Source organism: Artemia franciscana, chromosome 10 (genome assembly GCF_032884065.1).
Source record: "Artemia franciscana chromosome 10, ASM3288406v1, whole genome shotgun sequence".
NCBI lineage: Eukaryota > Metazoa > Arthropoda > Branchiopoda > Anostraca > Artemiidae > Artemia > Artemia franciscana.
In genome coordinates, this window is record NC_088872.1 from 7,749,735 (window position 1) to 7,770,847 (window position 21,113).

The 21,113-nt window shown below is 34.6% G+C and overlaps 1 protein-coding gene and 1 long non-coding RNA gene across 2 annotated transcripts in view; one reads left to right on the forward strand and one right to left on the reverse strand.

The window, feature by feature from the left end:
* LOC136031730 (vesicular glutamate transporter 1-like) overlaps nt 1–21,113 on the reverse strand; it is a gene marked incomplete at its 5' end in the record, with an annotated part of 404,579 nt that overhangs the window by 321,350 nt on the left and 62,116 nt on the right.
* On the forward strand, nt 1,772–20,325 carry LOC136031726 (uncharacterized). The gene is made up of 3 exons (XR_010618568.1): nt 1,772–1,830; nt 14,648–14,713; nt 20,164–20,325. It is a non-coding gene; the product is annotated as an uncharacterized LOC136031726 (long non-coding RNA).

The following is a 21,113-nucleotide window of genomic DNA, read 5'->3' on the forward strand; positions in this document are numbered from 1 at the left end:
AAGACATTGAATTTCACATTATCACATCTCCCGAAAATTGATTTGGATTTTCGAAAAAAAAAGAGGAATAAAATCAAAATTTCGCGCAAAATTCAACCAAATCCACAATTTATTTCAAATTTACGGTAGGTTGTGATGCCATTGCCCATTAACAGGAAAACATAAAGCAAAAATAAAGTTGTATTTACATTAATTGTGGCTTCTGTTGCTTAAATTTTGTTCTTGTTAAGGCCCCCAATCCGGTTCTAATTTAAATGCTTTCAGGTACTTGTAAGAAGCACTTAGCCCCCCCCACCCCCAAATGAAATGAGTCGGAAATTCTTGTTTGTTCTACTGAATACAAAGCACAAACTTTTTCTTTATTATTGTGATACCCATTGTGTTTAATGGTATTGTTCTGTCATTGCTGGGTTTTATTGAGTACAACAATAAATGTTACGAAAAGACAAATACGGAGGAAGGTGAATTCTATCGTAAATTTTAAAAGTAACATGTTCTTTATTGAGTTCTAAAGCTCTTTAAAAAAACTTGTCTGTTTATTTGAATTTGAAAAACATGTTCTTCGAAATGTTTTAGACAAATTTAAAACTCCTTCCTAATAAGAAAAGTTGGAATCAACCAGCACCAAGTCGTTGTAGAAAAATTGGTAGCCTGCCCTTCGGAGTCATGAATTCAAATTCTGGTCATTTTTATCAATCAATGTTGCTAGACGCAGCATAATTAAGCAATATGCAACATAATTGGGAAACCACATCATTCAGGTGTTCCTCTGAGCCATGATAGTTTTAATTTGGTTCGAATTTGTGTGTTTACGAGTTTCCCATTTTACTACTGATGCTACCCAAAATTTCCTAGGATTTCGAAAAAAAGAGAGGGAATAAAATTAAAATTTAGTATTGTCCTACATTCTGATTAATTATAGTAATTTTGGCAACATTGATTAACGCAAACTACCGGTAATGTTTTTTTCGGGCGGCTTCATGTCAGTTCAATTTTCTTATTAGTGAGGAGTTTTAAATCTATTTGAAACACTCTGAGAGACATATCATTCAAATTCAAAGAAACAGACATGTATTTTAAAGTATTTTATAACTCCAAGGGCATGTGCTACTTTCGAATAAATGATAGTCTTCACTTTGCTCCGTGTTTGTGTTATCGTGACACCGTTCGTTGTACTCAATTAAACAAGGCAATCACAGCATAATAACCATAAAGCCAATGTGTATTACAATAGTTAACCAAGAATCTGTTTTTTTTCTGTGCTGTAGAATACAGAAAAACTTCACTGCTAAGATAAGGCTACATAGTTCCACAAATCTGTTTGTAGACCCTTTATCCCAAGATTAAGAAAACGAGCGCAAAAGTTAAGATAATAGACATCGGATTATTTGAGCTGAATGTTTACCCGTTTATATGTTTATGGAATGAAATTCTCGGTATGATTTCTGATACTATGGTACAAAGGGCATTCAATCCATCAAGATTAAAGACAACTGGGAGCACCATTGTGCTATTCTGCATTTAGTCATTCTGTTTGCACTTTTTCTTTCATTTGTTTATACGGTGCCCTCACTTCTTTTGCGAGTTTGAAGAAAACTATTATTATCGTCAGATTTTATTCAGACCCTTTATTAAGTAGAACGAAATTCAACTGAACTTTCATCAGAATAAATACAGAATAAAAAAAAAGTATAGCACAATTCAATCCAAAAAGCATAACTTTTGGCTACAAAAAAGCATACTCTTCTCTTTTTAATATGGCAATGTTTGGGGTAAATTCAAAATTAGAATGAAACGTGGATAAGTCAGATCATATTAACTACAGTAACGGTAAAGAAAAAAGGGAAATCTCAAAAGTCTGTAAATTGTGATTAGCCTGATTTGTGTTTTTCTCATGCATCGGTCCCTCTGCATCAACCCTTAAATGCCTGATGAATGAACATGACCCTAGTTGTGAGAGTTTATAGCAGGCCTATTCATCAAATTATTAGAGAATGTTGACAGTTGTGGTTGATAAGTTGACAGTTGTGGTTACAGAGGTTGAAAGTCATTATTATTCATCAATCATTACAGCTATTGTTTTTTCCGAGACTTCTGCAACTAGTTTCTTTAATAAAATCTGATCATTCAAGTGTTGATCATAGTAGGCTATTAGGCTATTCCTTTCAAAATTGCATTAACTTGATTCCACAATCTTTTATAGCTTTGCCTCAAATTCTGAATATGACTGAACTTATCACCACTTTTGAGGGTTTTTTAATCAAAAAAGTTAAGTTATATAGTTATATTTTGTGTAACAGAGTTAAATGAAATCTGCTTTGCTCTAGAAAATAATTTTTACTTTAATTATTACTTTAATAATTTTTACTTTAATGTCGCTCCTTACTTTCAGTTAAAAATAACTTATTTTTTATTTAATTTCTGAACGTTTTTGAATTAATGCATGTTTTGGTTTTGGCTCTCCGCACATGAATAATTAGAACAAATTTGCATATTAATTTATATTTTTGGTTAAATGATTTTCTCATAGTTTTGATTGGACTATTCTGAGAAGAAAGGAGCGGGGGAGTAGACCTAGTTACCCTCCAGTTTTTTGGTTACTTAAAAAGGCAACTAGAACTTTTAATTTTACGAACATTTTTATTAGTAAAAATATTCGTAACTTACGAATGAACTTACGAAACGAGCTTCTATATTCGTATACGTATATGAGGGGGTTCGCCCACTCGTCAATACCTCTCTCTTTACACTAAAGCTTAAATTTTGTCCCAATTCCTTAAGAATGACCCCTGAATCACAAAGGCCGTAGAATAAATAGTTGATTACTTTAGCGTAAAGAGCAAGGTATTAGGAGAAAGTGAACCCCTCATGTGCATAACAATTTTACATTTTAAGACATTAATTAATTTTACATTATTTTGAAGTAATTAATTTTACAATTTTACATTTACATTTACAATTTAACATAAACATTTTAAGTTTTAATGCTGGTCCTTACTTTCAGTTGAAACAACTTTTTCATATTTATTTTTTCTTTTTTAATGCAAAAAATCCTTCATGGAAATTTTCTTCCACCATGAAAAATTGCTCCAAGGTAAGTTCGCGTGGGAGGGAGCCTAGGTGTCCTCCGATATTTTTGGTCACTTAATTCCGTTAGAATTTAATTTCCGTTAGAATGAGCCCTCTCGCAACATTCTAGGACTTCTGGGTCGATACGATCACCCCTGGGGAAAAAAAAAGAAAAGAGAAACACGCGTCCGTGATCTGTCTTGTGGCAAAATATACAAAATTCCACATTCTGTAGGTAGGAGCTTGAAACTTCTTCTGTAGGGTTTTCTGATACGCTAAATCTGATGGTTTGATTTTCGTTAAGATTCTATGACTTTTAAGTGGTACTTCCCCCTATTTTCTAAAATAAAGTAAATTTTCTCAAACTCGTAACTTTTGATGGGTAAGTCTAAACTTGATAAAACTTATGTATTTAAAATCAGCATTAAAATGCAATTCTTTTGATGTAACTATTGTTATAAAAATTCAGTTTTTAGTTTCGGCTACTATTTAGAGACGTATTAAAAATACATTTGTTTTTTAAGGTTTCTTTTTGCAACCCCTCCCCCCAGCAAGCCTTAAATGGTATTAAAGTTAAAATAAACCAACCCAAGTTTTTTTTTTTAACTTTTAATAGACTTCTAAATTGCATTTTGAGATCCGATGACAGGTTATGGTTTTAAACCGACAAGACCGGAAAGATAACGAAGTTTGTGCGTAATGTATCAAGAAATAATAAATATTAGGGTGGCATTTCGGGTTTGGTCAAAGCACCTGCTATTGAAAGTTGTGAGAGAATTAATAGTAGATCTGAAAACGCTTTGACTGTGTAATTGTTTTGAATATGTGAAGCAAATAATTTTGGGTTTACTCCCAAAGCAATTAATTTCCGTGCACGGAATAGTTCGTACAGTCGAGAAAATACTAGGGAAATTATTGAAGAAAAATTATCGTTAATGCAAGAAAGTTAGAGAGATCTGGAGTGCGTGTTGATGGGGGATTTTAATGCGAATACCGGTATGGAGGCTGAGATCTTAGATGTGTTGATCCCAGATTTAGGTGATTTTGTCCCAATTTGTTGTAGAATACCACGAAGTAACAAGGATGAAAAAACAAAAATAAATATATGGTGAAGAAAGCTCCTGGCGCTTTGTGGGGAACATGATCTGATGATTACTTGCCTTTCGGGACCAACTCCTAGTGTTGTAGATTATGCGCTAATTAAAACGCAATTTGTACCTGAATCAATTAATATGGGAACATATGCTTTAGTTAGATCTGATCGTAGAGCTATTAAGCTTCAGCTGAAGGTTGGGCAGTTTCAGGACCGCGTCCCACGAGTAAGAAATTTCTACAATGTGGGGTTTAGAAAAGTAGGTTTAGAAAAACGAATTAGAAATTATTTAACAGATAAGATATTGAGGCATTTAAAAGAGAGCTCTTGGAATCGCATGTAAAAAATAAGTTGAAAGCGTTAGAGGACAATGAAAAAGATGCACATGGTGTAATTATGCAGTTAAATGAAATAAATGAGCAGTTGTGTAGAGTCGTGTGGCCTGCCAAAAAAATATAAAAAAGAATGAGCCATATTTTGATTTGAATTGCAAGTTAATTAAATTAAAAAAAAACTATTTTTTAGTAACTGAAAGTAAGGAGCCACATTAAAAGTTAAAACGAGCAGAAATTAGTCCGTGAATAACAGGGGCTGTTCCCTTCTCAACGCCCCGCTCTTTACGCTAAAGTTTGACTCTTTCTCTCAATTCTGCTTTATTAAACAGTAAAAAACTTTAGCGTAAAGAGCGGGGCGTTGAGGAGGAAAAGTCCCTTTCATATACGGAGTAATTTCTGTTCGTTTTAAGTTTTAATGTCGATCCTTACTTACCGTTACAAAAACTTGTTTTTTTGTATTTAATTTCTGGACGTTTTTGAATTAATGCATTTTTTGATCTTGGCTCTCCGCACATAAATAATTAAAACGAAATTTGCACATTAATTAATTGCAATTAATCGGAAGATTTTGAGAAAAAAGAAGCGAAGGAGAAGGCCTAGTTGCCCTCCAAGTTTTTGACTACTCAAAAAAGCAACTAGAACTTTTAATTTTTTACAAACGTTTTCATTGGTAAAAAATATACGTAACTTACGAATTAACTTACGTAACAAACTTCTATATTCTTTTGTTTTAATTGCGTATATGAGGGGGTTCAACACTCGTCGATACCTCGCTCTTTACACTAAAGCTTAGATTGTGTCCCAATTCCTTAAGAATGACCTCTGAAACACAAAGGCCGTAGAATAAATAGTTGAAATTACTAAAAATACTTTAGCGGAAAGAGTGAGGTATAACGAGGTTTTAATGCTGCTCCTTATAGACATATCTTTGCATGAGCCCCTCAACGAAATACGAAGTGATGAAATAATGCATGCAAAATTCAAAGGTGAAAAGTACAATATATGGAAAACAACCGACATTGCTACAAAGTACCCTTTGCCCTGGGATAAAGCGCAGTTCTACGTTATTGCTTTTCCTACGTCTTATCTTGTTGAAGTGGCATTTAGTCGTGTTTCTCAAATGTTATCAAAAGATCGCAATAGACTTGACATTGTGAAAAGGAGTGATCTTCGACTATCATTAACATCAATATAACCAAATATAAATAAACTCGCCGAGAAGAATCGACCACTGGGATCTCATTGAATATTAAATTAAAAAAAAAGTTTATTGTAACGGTAAGTAAGGAGCGACATTAAAACTTAAAACGAACAGAAATTACTCCGCATATGAAAGGGCTTTTTCTCCTCAATGCCTCGCTCTTTTCGCTGAAGTTTGACCCTTTCTCTTAACTCTACTTTTTAAAACAGTAAGAAACCTTAGCGTAAAGAGCGGGGCGTTGAGGAGGAAAAGTCACTTTCATATACGGAGTAATTTCTGTTCGTTTTAAGTTTTAATGTCGCTCCTTACTTTCATTTCAAAAAACTTATTTTTTTTATTTAATTTCTGAAAGTTTTGAATTGATGCATGTCTGAATTTGGCTCTCCATACATAAATTATTAAAATATAATTTGCATATTAATTTTTTTTTGCTAAATGGCCTTCTCTTAGTTTTGATCAGACGATTTTGAGAAATGAGGGGTGGGGAAGGAGGCCTAGTTGCCCTCCAATTTTTCGGTTACTTAAAAAGGCAACTAGAACTTTTAATTTTTAACGAACGTTTTTATTTGTAAAACATATACGTAACTTAAAACTTAACTTACGTAACAAACTTTTATATTCTTATATTTTTGATTATATATATGAGGGGATTTGTCCCCTCGTTAATACCTCGCTCTTCACACTAAATCTTAAGTTTTGTCCCAATTCTTTAAGAATAACCCCTGAATCAGAAAGGCCGTAGAATAAATAGTTGAAATTACTAAAAATAATTTAGCATGAAGAGCGAAGTATTTATCTCCTCCTAAATACCTCGCTCTTTGTGCTAAAGTATTTTTAGAACCCCTAACATGCGTAATAATCTCTGTTCGTTTTAAGTTTTAATGCTTCTCCTTACTTTCAATTGAAAAAAAATTCATGTTTATATTTTCATTGTTGTTTTTTTTTAATAGTAATGCTAGAAAATAATGCGCCATTTTCATTGAATTTCTCTTCCCCAATGAAATATTCCTCCAAGGAAAGATCCTCCTATATAGCCCCCTCCCCTGAACCCCACACCCAAACCAAAAAAATTCCCCTGAAAATGTCGGTACGCTTCCCAATAACCATTACTGTATGTAAACATTGGTCAAAGTTTGTAACTTGCAGCCCCTCCCCAAAGACGTAGATATGGTAAGTCATCCCCAAAGACATAGTTATTATGGTTTTCGACTATGCGGAACAAAATGGCTATCTCAAAATTTTTATCCGTTGACTTTGGGAGAAAAATGAGCGTGGAAGGGGGCCTAGATTCCCTCCGATTTTTTTTTGGTTACTTAAAAAGTAACCAAAAATGTTTTTTTGTTAAAATAATGCTGTAAAATCCAGCAACTCTTCATGAAAATGCTCTTCCCTGTGGTAAATTCACCCATAGAAACATCCTCTCACGTATCCCACTTCCCCTGACCATAAAATTTTTTATACATTAAACGTTGGATCTCACACGTTTTATACTTTAAACGTCTTTGTGTTGGAGAAATTTTTGGAGGGAGGGGAGTGTTTTTCTAACTTGTTTTTCTAAGAATTTTTTTTCTAGCTTGTAAAAATGAATAGAAAAATATACATACATTTATATATATATATATATATATATATATATATATATATATATATATATATATATATATATATATATATATATATATATATATATATATATATCGGATTTTCTGATTTTCCGATTTCCCGAAAATATTTGTCGCACGTTGGGATCCCTCATGATCTTAAAAAAGATCACAACTTAAGTGAAAACAGATCTTTCTTCAAATATAAGTATGCTACAAGAGTAGCCTATGTTTGAGTTGGAATCGTAGCCTATGCAAAAAAAAAAAAATATGGAAGGAATTAACAGCTAGAATTTTTTTTTTATCAGAATGTTTCAATCCAAAATTTGAGATAGCATCCTGCTTTCTATGGCTGCAATGAGAGAAAGGTTAAGATGGCTAGGGCACGCTTTATGGAAAAAGGATGAATTATTACCAAATACAGTCCTTTTTGGCTGGCCGTCTAGGGCTAAACGGAAAGCTGGTCATCCGCGGTTGGTGTGGGAGGATTTCATGAAGAAATATGGGGATTCATGGGGAATATGGGGAGGATTATATATATATATATATATATATATATATATATATATATAGATATATATATATATATATATATATATATATATATATATATATATATATATATATATATATATATATATATATATATATATATATATATATATATATATATATATATATATATATATATATATATATATATATATATATATATATATATATATAGCAGGCACGTACGCAAGAAATTTTTTTTGGGGGGGAACCTCGAAACAGCAGATATAAAGTAGCAATTTTTTATTTAGTAATGCAAAAAGCACGTATATCGGAAAATACAGATTAACTTTAATTTGTAGTATTGTAGCGGATGGGGGAAGAAGGCTGGAGCCTCAAAAGTACGTTTTAGGCTCAGGTTGTGTTCATAGCGATTTAGAACCAGTGATTAATCTATTATATCCCACTGAAAGGGAAATTTTAGGGTTAACAGTGCGATATGGGTGTTGCAGGGGGTAGTTCTCCTAATGCAAAAACGTAGATTTTAATGAAAAATAATAGTTTACAAAATTGATCCATAAAAGCTGTACTTTATCCTGAAAAGGGGGGATAAACGCCCTAGTATCAAGGATAATTCTATTTTGCCGTGGAAAGCATACTCTCTTTACAAAAAAACAACAACAGTACAATTGCTAATTACTTCAAAGAGGGTAAAAAGTTGGACAGAAAACGTATTAATAATTGGGCAGTGACTTGACCGGATAATTGCATGCTGTAAAATCCCCCAAAAAAGGCTTCCCAAATGTATCTAATTCTTAATAAACGTCCTATTTTTGCCAGAAATCCCAAGAAACCATTGGGAAATTAAAAATTTCACAAAGTTTCAGGCTAAACAAATGAATTTCAATTAACCTAGGAAAAGACAACAAGCTACTGTTGTCGTTTCATGTGCAGTTATTTGGTTCCTTGTTGGGTTTAAAATATTCAATAGCATATCACCCGCGAGGCGATTAGTTATCTGATTGTTTCGTACTTAGACAGGGAGATGATTCACAACAGTGCATTTTAATGTCAAAACATACCAGCTCTCATTGAACCGTCAGATAAATAAATAGGGTAATTAACTTGAGTGAAAACAGATCTTTCTTCAAATATAAGTAGGCTATTTTTGAGGTGGATTCGTAGCCTATGCAAAAAGAATTCTGGAAGGAATCCACAACTAGAATTTTTTTTTTATCTGAATAGTCCAATCAAAATTTTGAGATAGCATCCTGCTTTCTATGGCTCTAATGAGAGAAAGGTTAAGATGGCTAGGGCACGCTTTGCGGATGAAGGATGACAGATTACCGACGATTGTCCTTTTTGACCAGCGGTCTAGGGCTAAGCAGAAAGCTGGTCATCCACGGTTGGGGTGGGAGGATTTCATAAAGAAAGCTTTAAATGAAATGGGAATTTTCTGGGAGAGTGTAAAGAGGGAAGTTTTGAATATATTGGATTGGGAGAGGACTGAGCTTATCCGTGTTGGCCTCAGAGGGTTTGGTGCTGCGGTAATTTGTTAGTAGTAGAAGTATTTTTTTTGTTCAGAATAGTTGAAAGGCCGAACAATTATACCTTTCGAGATACCACGATCCTTCTGGGAATAGGTCTAAGTTATTAAATTTGCCCGTCGCTTACGTAGCCTATTACAGGGAAGTATACATACATTTTTTGAATGCGAGAGTATTTTCTGCAAGTGAAATTTTTTACGAGGAGAATTTCCCATGGCAGGTAAGTTACTAGGGGGTAAATTTCTCATGACAAATTTTACACCAGGGGAATTTGCTAGAATTCTTACACGAAGTTTTGCCCTAACACCACGATCCTCCTGGGAATATGTCTAAGTCATACATTTTGTCTGTTGCTTACGTAGTCTTTTATAGGGAAGTATACATACATTTTATGAGTGGGGGAGATTTTCTGCTAGTAAAATTTTTCACGGGGAGAATTTCCAATGAGAGGGAAGTTTCTAGGGGGTGAAATCTTCAGGAGAAATTTAACACCAAGGGAATGTGCTAGAATTCTTATACGAAGTTTTACCGTAAAAAGCAGGGCGATGAGGGAGGGACACTCCCTTTCATATACAGAATATTTTCTGTTCTTTTTAAGTTGGAAGATATACTATCAACCATAAGTTGTCGAGCCAGCTCTTACTAGGTTTTATTTCTCGTTTAAATCTCTTTAATTGCATCTTCAAGATAGATCATTGGCAGGTGGTGAGAACTCCTTGTTGTGGCTGAATTAGCGCATTGGATGTTTCCTAAATTTGTGAAGATACATTTGTTATATGGTTTTAAGATATATTAAATAAAAAAACATTTTTTTTTACTGAAAGTAAGGAGCGACATTAAAACTTAAAACGAACAGAAATTACTCAATATATGAAAGGGGCTGTTCTCTCTTCAATATCCCGCTTTTTACGCTAAAGTTTGACGCTTTCTCTCCACTCCATTTTTTAAAACATTAAAAAACTTTAGCGTAAAGAGCGGGGTGTTGAAGAGAGAACAGCCCCTTTCGTATACGGAGTAATTTCTGTCCGTTTTAAGTTTTAATGTCGCTCCTTACTTTTGGTTAAGAAAAACTTGTTTTTTATTTATTTAATTTCTGAACGTTTTTGAATTAAAGCAGGTTTTGAGTTTGGCTCTCCACACTGGAATAATTAAAACGAAATTTGCCTATATATTTTTTTTTTTTGCTAAATGTTTTTCTCATAGTTTTGATCGGATAATTTTAGAGAAAAAGGAGCAGAGGAGGCCTAGTTACCCTCCAATTTGCGGCTACTTAAAAAGGCAACTAGAACTTTTAATTATTTACGAACGTTTTCGTAACTTACGAATTAACTTACGTAACGAACTTCTATATTCGTATGTTTTTACTACTTATATGAGGGGGTTCGCCCCCTCGTGAATACCTCGCTCTTCATACTAAAGCTTATATTGTGTCCCAATTCCTTAAGAATGGCCCCTGAATCACAAAGACCGTAGAATAAATAGTTGAAAATACTAAAAATACTTTAGCGTAAAGAGCGAGGTATTAGAAGGAAGTGAACCCCTCATATGCGTAATAATTTCTGTTCGGTTTAAGTTTTAATGCTCCTCATTACTTTCAGTTGAAAAGTTTTTCATATTTTTTAAATGCTGGAAAATTCTGCGCCCCCTTCCTGGAAATTCTCTTCCCCCATGGAAACTTTTCCCCACAATCGCTCAACCTCCCCCAACCAAAAAATTCACCTGAAAGCATCAATACACTTCCAAAAAACCATTACTACATGTAAACACTGGTCAAAGTTTGTAACTTACAGTCCCTCCCACGGGGACTATGGGGGAGTAAGTCGTCCTCAAAGACATAGTTATTAGGTTTTTCGACTAAGTTGGATAAAGTGGCTATCTCACAATTTTGATGCGGTGAATTTAGGAAAAAAATGAGCGTGGGAGGAAGCCTAGGTGCCCTCCATTTTTTTGGTCACTTAAAAAAGGCCCTAGAACTTTTAATTTCTGTCAGAATGAGTCCTCTGGCAACATTCTCGGACCACTGGGTCGATACGATCACCCCTGAAAAAAATACGGCAAAAAAAAAACGAAATTCAACATTTTTGTAGATAGTAGCTTGAACTTCTACTATAGGGTTCTCTGATATGTTGAATCTGATGGTGTGATTTTCGTTAAGATTCTATCACTCTTAAGGGGTGTTTTCCCCTATTTTCTAAAATAAGGCAAATTTTCTCAGTCTCGTAACTTTTGATGGGTAAGCTATAACTAAATTTGATGAAACTTATATATTTAAAATCAGCATTAAAATTCGATTATTTCGTTGTAACTACTGCTATATAAAATTCCGTTTTTAAGAGTTTCAGTTATTATTGAGCCGGGTCGCTCCTTACTACAATTTGTTACCATAAACTGTTTGATTAAATTTTTTTTAAGCATTTGAAATTCACTCATGTGAGCGTCTTCACCTCAAAGCAGCCCAGTCTTCAAATGACAGCTAAATCTTTCATTCAGAAAAGGGGCGGATCCAAGGAGGGCACGGGAGCACCCCCCTCCATGACATGGTGTTGTATTTTTGGTTGGGACAGCTTGCTCTGGCTTGGGCCTGGACGAAAGTAATTTTTCTTTGTAATTGATTTTTAATAGTTGAGTTTTTCATAAATTTTTCAATATTAAGACTGTTTTTTTTTTTTGTAAACCAGTTTGAAAGAAGATTTTAGTCACTTTGTGCAGTCTTTGTTAAGTTTTACTAATGTCGCATACCGCCAAAAATTATTTAATTAAATTTAGGTTTATCAACGGAATCTGTCCGTATTACTGCAAAAGCCAACTGCAAGGCGAAGATCTTCATTTTGTAGTAACAAGGAGGAGAAATTAAAATCATAACTTCTTTTTACTGTCAAAAATTTGTTTTTGAGTCTGTCTTGCTATGGCACTAAGGCAAAGAAATTGATAGGCCTATCATTACTTTTTTGGTAGTCTGTTTTGGTTTTTTGAGTTTGCTTGTTTTGCAAAGAGGGATAGCTTTTACAACACAGCCTAGTAGTTTTTTTTAGCGAATTTGTATAATAGAAAATAAATGCATGAGAAGCGCAAAATTTATTACTTTAAGGTTTAGTGAGAAATGATGGCCACTTTACTGCCTATTTTCATCTAATCAAAGCTCCGCATTATACAACATATCACCTCCTCTGTTCATCTTAAAACATTAAAATAAAGGCCAAACTCTTTAATACTTTAGACTATTTCCTCTACCCTACAACGCATAATTGTTGAGGTTCCCTTTATTTTGCGGGCATTTTTTTGTTTGCAAGTTTATCTAAGCAACCTATTATGCCCTCCCCCAAAGAAAATCCTGGATCCACTATTTTCTCTCTGAAAATCGAATTTAAAATAACAAATTTCAAGACATTAAAATGTCTAATAACCAGACAAAGAGCCTGAGTCATAGATCTCAGCAAAGAATATCTAAACAGGTTTTTCGGAAGTGACTCACAAAAAGCAAGTCTCTGACTTGAGAGACCGAGTATCGGGTGCTCGAGAGACCGAGTATTGGGCATGTTGCAATCCAATCAAAGATTCTGCCCGGGATTTAGTCTGTGACCGACAACCGGTGGGTTTACCCTATCTTGACATGTTGGGTAAATGTATCACAATTCATATAATTGACTTACCAATAAAGTGAATTTACCACTTGATGCCTTTTTTTATGCTCTTTACAAATATAATTATTGCTTCTAGTCTATCACAAATTCAAATTTAAGCACTTTTTACCAAATCTAACTATAAATAATTCTGGTACTGACAAAACGTAGTATTATTTTGTCAAAAACAACCAATAACTCATTCTTTAATTAAAAAATTTGTCATTTTAAGAGCTCAAAAAGTGCTTAAATTTGAATTTGCAATAGAAGTTATTATTTTATTCATAAAGAGCATAAAAAAGGCAGAATGTGGTATGTTCACTTTATTGGTAATTCAATTATATGAACTGTGATACTTTTACTGAAATGTTGTATAACCATAGCAGGATGTGATGTACATAATAGTTTTAGTGATTTAAAACAGAATACTCTGTATAATATCTTAGAACAACCCCATTTTCTCATCAGAAAGGAACACAATAAAATTATAGAAAATACTTTAAAAATGTCTACAATACTTAACTAAGTTGTTCCTAACAGGCCCTTCCTTTTCTTCCCCCCCCTTAGAGTAAATTATTATTCCCAAAATTCATGAATTTTCACATGTGGCTTCAAATCAACTCTATGAGCATAAAATTCATGAATTGTCACATGTGGTTTCAGATTAAATTTATGGGAAAACCAATAACATTTAGAGAACCAATCAACAGGAAATTTTATTGAGAATATGTGATTTGGACTGTATATTCGACCATTATAAAGGATGGGTGAGAGTAGAATGAAACACTACTGAATGATATAGCCAAGAGGTTTTACATTTTAAAATAGTAGTTTTTTAAGTAGCTTACAGCCTTTTATAGTGTTCCCATACTATGATACTGTGATAACCACAAAGATTGTTCTCCTTTGTTAAAAGTACAGTCAATTGATAATTCAGAATAATTATAGACAAATATTGTTACATTTTAGTAAGAATTAAAAATAAAGGACTTATTTGTGTGAAAATATTTCTTTAAATGCTGAGTCTTACATTAGGCTGGATTTTTATAATGCTTTAGAAGGTAATTACTTGATTTTTATGTTGTTGATTAATTTTAGATCTACCATCACATATTCTTGAACCCTTATATGTAGGAACAGCTAGATATTGACTGTTGGAAATAAGTAACGGGCCTGCCAACTGTAGGGTTTTAAGCATTAAAATTATAGATAAAGCTGTCATTTCATTAACTAAACAAAATTTTCCAATTTTTCAGCTTTGAAAATTTGCTTACAGTTTTCAGCTTACCGAATACAGCTGTAACAACTAACAGAATAAGCAAATATCTTATTCATATTTTGCTTTTTTTACCATGAAAGTTTACTATAACCTAAAATCCAAAAATGCACTTTAAATGGAACTATATCAGAAAGACAATTTTGAATTTTATCCGCTCTTATTATAAAAACAAAACAAAACTCATCACATTTCCAATGCTCTTGACTGTTTAATGAGTTGAACCCTTGCTTTTAACTGTGTTAAGATAAGCTGTGGTTACAGTGGTTGAAAGTCATAATTACTCATCAATCATTACAGCTTTTGTTTCTTCAGACTTTTACAACTACTCTCATGAATAAAATCTGAATGCTGTATTCAAGTGTTTATCATTGTATTATTCTTTTCACAAATTGCATTACCATCTTTTTCAGATCTGCCTCAAATTTTGAATATGTCTGAACTAATCTCATCTTCTGAGGGCTCTTTTATTAAAAAAGGTAAGTTATATAGTTCAATTCTCTATTACAGAGTAAAATGATATATTGCAGAAGTTTAATTGTTTATTATAACCCAAGCACCTATAAAAGAAAAAGCGATATGTACAAGCAAGCAATCACTCATACAAGGAAGAATAAATAAAACACTATAAATAAGACACTAATGCAAGCAAAGCAAGGTGAGTATTCTACATCTCCTCTTCTTTATAAGCTACTACTTCAAAGATCCAAGGGAATGACAGGTTTGACTAACCGACCAGAACGAGTGGTATATTTGGTATCTCTCGGCATCTGGGTACAGATTGCTCTGTGGAGGTACAGCTATAGGCCCTGGAGTTCTAAGGGCAAGAGGAGACGTTAATGCTTGCTCTAGAGATGACGGATCCGAGAGTACTTGTGGCAACGGTGTGGTTCCAAATGGCGAGACGTTTTCAGCTCCAAATGATGGGCCATTGAAGATGGGTCTTGGTGAGGGATGAAGAGTATTATCTGTTTTGGTCCCTAGAGGATCATCATTTGGACTCATTTGGGGCCTGATGTGTCGTCGGTTCCTCCGATAAGTTGAGCCATTTTGAGTCTTCACCAGATATGAGCGGGGAGCACCTTCAAAAACTTTGATTAGCAATGCTCTTTCCCACCTCTTTTTGTCACTAAGTTTGACCCAAACTGGTTGCCCTTCCTTCAATGCAGTCAGTGATTTTGCTGTTTGGTAATGGTAAGATTTCTGAATTCCTTGTTTCTTTTGTTTGTTGAATTCAAACAACGAGTAAGGCACTATTTTTGGTTCGAGTTGTGATGAAATCAGCGGTAGTACGGAACGAAGCTGGCGACTCATCAGCAATTCTGCAGGTGAGTGGTGACTATCATCAATTGGTGTGTTTCGATATTCAAGGATTGCTAAGTATGGATCCGATTTGTCCTCTAGTGCCTTTGACATGAGTCAAATGCCAGTCAAATGCCATGAGTTTTTGCCAGTTTGGACTGTCTTTTCAACAAGTCCATTAGCTTGTGGATATTTCGGACTGCTTGTTTCGTGGCTAAAGTCCCATAATTTGGCAAATTGCTCGAATTCTGATGACAGAAAATTTGGAGCGTTATCAGATGTAAGTAATTTTGGTATTCCATGGCGACTAAATTTGCTCTTTAATTTAACAATGATAGCTGATGATGTCAATGAGTCGAGCTTATCAAGCTCAAAGAATAGACTATAGTAGTCGACAGTGATAAGATACTGGCGATTTTGCCAGTTGAAGATGTCAATGGCAATGTGTTCCCAGGGCAGCTTTGGGATCTCTGAGCATATAAGCGGCTCTTGCTGCTGCTTGTCATGAAAGGCATTGCATGCATCACACTGGGATATATATGAAGTGATATCTTTTGTGATACCAGGCTAGAATACGACAGTCCTAGCGCGCTGCTTGGTTTTGGCGATGCCAAGATGTGATACATGCAATTGTTGTAGGATCTCATGCTGCATGGATGGGGGCACTACAACTCTTGTCCCCTTCAAGATTATGCCTTGGTTGACTACAAGTTCGTCTCTGTAGTTCCAGAAAGTCAAACAGCTGGTATCACACTGTCGTCGAGATTGGGGCCATCCTTAAAGTATAGTCTGGCTTAATTTTCGTAATTCAGTACAGGTTGCATTCCTGATTTTTTCCATTATCCCATTAGCTATAGGTAAGTTTTTGAAGAGTGTATGGACAAAGACTTCTACTTGTTTCTCGTTTTCATTGTCGAGATCAGGTGTGTGCCACCTTGACAGGGTGTCAACCACAGGTATTTCAGAACCTGGTCTGTATACAAATTTCAAACTATATGGCTGTATTGACAGCATCATGCGTTGTAGCCGTGGCGGTGCTTTGGATACCGGTTTTACAAGGATGCTTTCTAGAGGTTTGTGGTCTGTTGTTATTGTTACGGTTCTGCCATATATATACTGGTGGAAATGCTTGCATCCAAATACAACTGCCAGCAATTCCTTCTCTATTTGTGAATACTGCTGCTTTGTTTCACTCATTGAACGTGAGCCAAAGGCGACAACATTATCATCAACTGCTAGTACTGCGCCTAGACCATGCTTTGATGCATCTACTTTTACCTCTATGTTTTCGCACTTTGGGTCAAAGTATGCTAAGTTGCTGCAAAGGGCAGACTTTATCTTTGAAAATGCCTTTTCATGAGCTGGTTTCCATTTGTACTCATCAGCCCGTGCTAGCTCTCTTAGGCTTTTGTTTAATGAGGACAAGTTTGGTATGTACCTCGACAAGTAGTTAAGCATGCCTAGAAGTTTTTGAAGCTGCTCGCTGTTTTCTGGCGGTGGCATTTCCGTAATAGCCCAAGTTTTTTCGGGGTCGGGCTTTATTCCTTCCGAGGTCAGAAGATGCCCAAAGTATGGGATGCTCTCTGCACCAAACACACATTTCTCTTGGTTAAACTTCACATTTTCTCACGCGCACGTTCTAGTGCTGCCTTCAGTCTTTCATCGTGTTCACTATCATCAGCACCACAAATGACTATGTCATCGACTATTAGGCCTAGATTGAGGTTTTCAAAGGCCTCTTCCATTTTTCTCTGGAAATCGTCTTGTGCTGAGTTTAGGCCAAAGGGTTACCTTTTGAATTTGTAACGACCATAGATGGTGTTAAAAGTTGTCAAGTCGGATGATTCATCATCAAGCATCATTGACCAGAATCCACTAGTGGCATCGAGTTTGGAGAAAATCTTAGCTCCAGCACACCTCTGGGTGATGCTCTCGAATGTTGGGATTGGATAATGTGGTCTTTTTAGGTTCTTGTTCAGGTCCACGGGATCCAGACATATCCTTAAGTTCCCATTTGCTTTCTCCACTATTACAACAGAATTAACCCAGTCAGTAGGCTTTGTAACTTTCTCAATGATTTTCATCTGTTCCAGGCGATCGAGTTCAGCCTTAAATCTTTTCTCTAATGCAAATGGTACACGTTTTGGGGGTTGAACTGTAGGAACTGCTCCTTCCTTCAGCGTCAGCTTACACACGCCAGGAAGTTGGCCAATACCCTCAAAGACATCAGCGTATTGGTCTACAATGATCTTGATTCGATCAGGGCAAGGTTGCATTGTTTGCACATCAAATATGAATTTGACAAGACCAAGATCAACACCGGTTTGCCTACTAATTATTGGCACTTTCTGAGTGTCAACCACGAAGAATTTGTGCTTCTGTCCAGGCCTATCTTTGTATTGTGTTTCAGCTTCACACACTCCATATACGTTCAACTTCCCGTTGGTATAGCTTGTCAGGATACTGTTGGTTTTGTTTAGTGTGGGATGGGGACAACATCTCTCATATTCCTTAAATGGAAGTATGTTGGCATCTGCTCCTGTATCAAGCTTGAAGCTGATGTACTTCTTTTGTGTACTGAAGTACAGATCAATGTGATGGTCTTTGGTTTGATTCATTGAATGAATTGAATCAATAGACAACTCGCTTCCCAAGCAAGGGGAGAAGTCTAATGCATGTATATCCTGAGAACCAAAGCTTGTTCCTGCAATTCTTAGCTGGTGAACTGTTTTACTCTTGCAAACTCTAGCATAATGGTTGATCTTACCACACTTCGAGCATGTTTTTCCTTTTGCGGGGCACTTGTGTCCACGGGAATATTGTCCACCACACATATAACATTCAGGATATTTGCTCACAACATCGACTTCTTGTTTGATAGCTGTCTTGTGCTCAGCCTCATTCATAGTTAGTAGTTGTGCTTGGGTTTCTTCCATTGCTCGGCTTGTGTTAATGGCAGTAGTTAGAGTGAGTGTTGATCCCTGTGTAAGCAACTTTTCTCTGATTCTGTCATTTCTTATACCAAAAACTAGCCTGTCCCTGACCATTTCATCTTCTGAATTCCCAAATGAGCAGTCTTTTGCTAAGATCTTGAGACTTGTTACATATTGTTCAACTGTCTCTATAGCATACTGGTTCCTTTTGTGAAATTTGTATCTGCAAAAATGGGGTTTGCCATTGGTTCCACATAAGTGTCAAACTTTGCCAGGTATGCAGATACATTCTGTTCTGAGTCAGCAATAGTGAAGGTATTAAATATATCCCTGCCTTTTTCACCAACCCATATGAGCAAGTATGAGCATTTCACAGTTTCTGCTTTACCACTAAGGGGGCCACCGAACATTAATTTTGCATGCTGCTTATATCTATTCCATGAATGTTTCAAGTTTTGTGAATTCCAGTCGATCGTTGGTGTTGAGCAATGAACTGAATCCATCTTTACTTGGTTACTTCTGACACCATGTAGAAGTTTGTTTATTATAACGCAAGCACCTATAAAAGAAAAAGCGATATGTACAAGCAAGCAAGCAATCACTCATGCAAGGAAGAATAAATAAAACACTATAAATAAGACACTAATGCAAGCAAAGTGAGTATTCTACACATATTCACTTATTATCCTTCTTACTCATTAAGTACTGAGTATAAAAAAGGATATCTGCATATACACTTGTATCTTACCATTAAGAGCTGAGGGGGTGGCAATTTTTTGAATCACTAACTGTGTTATTTCTCCACATATAAACTCTATTAATCATCTAGCAAGGATAATTTTTTCTCTCTCTCTCTTGTGCTTAGGTATGATGAGCAAAATATTACCACAAAAGTGTGGTATCAATGAGGCAGCAAGATCTTTTATAAATATACAATAGCTAATATTGAACTCAGATGGGAATATTATGCTACAAGATATGTAAGAGAGGGATAAAGCTAGTTGAATTCAGCCGCTTTACTTTGGGAGGCTTCATTTGGTTTTTTGAATTTTGGGAACTAATCCTCTTGATGCAAAAAACCCCAATTGATTGGTATTTTGAGTACATCTAACTCTGTCAAAAAAGTGCTTTGTTTGTTTGATTAAAAACATTTATTTTCTTTATCTTTATTTAATTATTGAGTTGTCAAGTTTTTTCTTACTCAATTAATTATTGTTGGTTTATGCTAATCCAAGACATGCTATTTTAATGGATTTTCATGAATTTCATTGAACGCTTCAGTCATTTCCATTGTATAAGCAGATTGTCAAGATGATTTGAGAAAAAAACCTGCATATACATCTGATTAAATGTATAGTAAAATATTGAATATGCATGTAACATCTGTATATCTTTTTGAACATAACTAAAGAAAATGCATCTGGATTTGTTTAGTAAGCTTTAATTTTGAATAATTCTGAATTTTGTTGAATGTTTCAGGTTTTCTTATGCTTTATAAAAAACAGATTGGAAAAATGTTTTTTGAAAAAAAACCTGTATGTACATCTAATTTATTATATGTATGTTGAATATACATGTAACATCTGTATACTTTTTATTTTTTAACATAACTAAAAGAAAAAGTAAATCAATTTGTTTGGTAAGCTTTAATTCTGAATATTTTCTATGTCTGTTTGATTTAAATTTTGTTTTAGAAGTTGATGATGCTATACCAGGTGACAGTGTGAAGACCTCTCACATTCCAAACCTTTTGTCTCCAAATATGAATATGTTCCTTTTCTTTCTTTATCCAGCGATTCAGGACCATGTAAGTTTGAATATGACACCCTGGGATTAGAAGCCACATGTTCTGACAATAAAGGTACATCTCAATTTTTTTTTTCATTTTAGGTTCCAAGGTATCAGATAATATTTTATGTAACAAAAATTAGACAAAGGGACTTAATCTTAAGATACAAATTGTTTTATCTTTTTATTGTTTTGTCTTATATTTATCTTAATGTGCAGGTGTTTACCAAACTGTTTTTTGGTCTTACAAGAACGTTTCCAAATATTTTCTTGAAAGTAGTTATGCAGATATTGTTTTTGAGAAAACTTGATAATAAGCCATAAATCTATAGATCTTTGTATAGTTTTACAATTTATGGTGTATATCTTTTTATATAGATTAATATGTAAACCAGATGTATGTAATAGATATAAATAGTATGTAAATAGATGTAATAATATGCAAGTGTTACAATAGATGTAAATGATACGCCAATCATATATATTAATATGTAAGTAAAGAGTCACAAATAGAAAATTCAGAAAAGAGTTGAGGGATCTCTTTTTAACGGTTTACTGCTTCATAGCAATTTATTTTGCATATACATTTAGAAGAACATAACCAGTCATATTGGATTTTAGTAATAAAGATGAAATTCATATTTTATTCAGGGATGAAAATCTAGGTATATTCAGGAGGTATTTATTGTCATATACCCCCCCCCCAACTCTCCCCTCAAATTTGTAAGAATTACTCCGTTGGGATTTCGAGCTATGACTGGTACCAGCCCCTTACCAGTCCCTCGTTGCTGAAGGCATTGATGGTAGAACAGAATTAGGAAAATATTTGCTATTGTAGACTCTTTAAACTTTTCCT